The following is a 1,863-nucleotide window of genomic DNA, read 5'->3' on the forward strand; positions in this document are numbered from 1 at the left end:
AGAGGTTCTGCTTGGCATGCAGGAGGTCCCAGGTTCAGTCCCCAGCAGCATCTCCAGTTGAAAAGACCAGGCAGTAGGGGATGTCAAAGACCACAGTGGCTCAGTGGCAGAGCATCTGCTTGGCATGTAGAAGGTCCCAGGTTCAGTCCCCGGCATGTCCAGCTAAAAGGACCAGGCAGTAGGGGATGTGAAAGACCTCAGTGGCTCAGTGGTAGAGCATCTGCTTGGCCTGCAGAAGGTCCCAGGTTCAATCCCTGGCATCTCAAGTTAAAAAGGACCAGGCAGGAGGTGATGGGAAAGACCTCAGCCTGAGAACCCAGAGAGCTATGGAGGGGGGCTGTGGCTCAGTGGCAGAGCCTCTGCTTGGAATACAGAAGGTCCCAGGTTCAATCCCTGGCATCTCCAGTTAAAAAGTACCAGGCAGTAGGTGATGGGAAAGATGCAGTTGTGCCCCAGGGCTGCGGAGCCGAGGCGCGCCAGCCATGCGGGGGGTAGACCCTCAGCTGGGCGTGCGGGAGGCCCCCCTCAATTTCAATCCCTGGCATCTCCAGTTAAAAGGACCCGGTGGTAGGTGATGTGAAAGACCTCAGCCTGAGACCCTAGAGAACTATAGGGAGGGGTTGTGGCTCAGTGGTAGAGCCTCTGCCTGGCATACAGAAGGTCCCAGGTACAATCCCTGGCATCTCCAGTTAAAAGGACCCGGTGGTAGGTGATGTGAAAGACCTCAGCCTGAGACCCTAGAGAACTATAGGGAGGGGTTGTGGCTCAGTGGTAGAGCCTCTGCCTGGCATACAGAAGGTCCCAGGTACAATCCCTGGCATCTCCAGTTAAAAGGACCCGGTGGTAGGTGATGTGAAAGACCTCAGTGGCTCAGTGGTAGAGCCTCTGCCTGGCATACAGAAGGTCCCAGGTACAATCCCTGGCATCTCCAGTTAAAAGGACCCGGTGGTAGGTGATGTGAAAGACCTCAGCCTGAGACCCTAGAGAACTATAGGGAGGGTTTGTGGCTCAGTGGTAGAGCCTCTGCCTGGCATACAGAAGGTCCCAGGTTCAATCCCTGGCATCTCCAGTTAAAAAGTACTAGGCAGGAGGTGGTGTGCAAGACCTCAGTGGCTCAGCGGTAGAGGTTCTGCTTGGCATGCAGGAGGTCCCAGGTTCAGTCCCCAGCAGCATCTCCAGTTGAAAAGACCAGGCAGTAGGGGATGTCAAAGACCACAGTGGCTCAGTGGCAGAGCATCTGCTTGGCATGTAGAAGGTCCCAGGTTCAGTCCCCGGCATGTCCAGCTAAAAGGACCAGGCAGTAGGGGATGTGAAAGACCTCAGTGGCTCAGTGGTAGAGCATCTGCTTGGCCTGCAGAAGGTCCCAGGTTCAATCCCTGGCATCTCAAGTTAAAAAGGACCAGGCAGGAGGTGATGGGAAAGACCTCAGCCTGAGAACCCAGGGAGCTATGGAGGGGGGCTGTGGCTCAGTGGCAGAGCCTCTGCTTGGAATACAGAAGGTCCCAGGTTCAATCCCTGGCATCTCCAGTTAAAAAGTACCAGGCAGTAGGTGATGGGAAAGATCTCAGCCTGAGACCCTGGAGAGCTGCTGACAACTGGAGTAGACGATACCGACCTTGACCGGCCGATGGTCTGGTTCAGTATATAGCAGCTTTATGTATTCCTGCGTTTAAAGGTCATCTCCCCAGTATCTTACCACCCTGTGTGTGTTTACCCCCCACCCAGAGTTATTTTCATGCAGGCATGAGAACCAGTTGGAAGGAACAGAGGAGAGGTAAGAAGGCGGACGGGTGAAGCATGGCTAACCGAACCCCAACAGATTGCCGAATACAGCCGATGCCATGCTCGGATGTAAGGGTATCT

General features: G+C 54.9%; 2 non-coding genes across 2 annotated transcripts; both read left to right on the top strand.

Annotated features, from left to right (window-relative positions):
- Positions 1-333: 333 nt before the first annotated feature.
- Positions 334-405, top strand: TRNAS-GGA. The gene has a single exon. It is a non-coding gene; the product is annotated as a tRNA-Ser (tRNA).
- Positions 406-1,455: 1,050 nt separating this feature from the next.
- On the top strand, positions 1,456-1,527 carry TRNAS-GGA. The gene has a single exon. It is a non-coding gene; the product is annotated as a tRNA-Ser (tRNA).
- Positions 1,528-1,863: the final 336 nt, after the last annotated feature.

The sequence above is a fragment of the Gekko japonicus genome, unplaced genomic scaffold (assembly GCF_001447785.1).
Source record: "Gekko japonicus isolate JY-2015 unplaced genomic scaffold, Gekko_japonicus_V1.1 scaffold2438, whole genome shotgun sequence".
NCBI lineage: Eukaryota > Metazoa > Chordata > Lepidosauria > Squamata > Gekkonidae > Gekko > Gekko japonicus.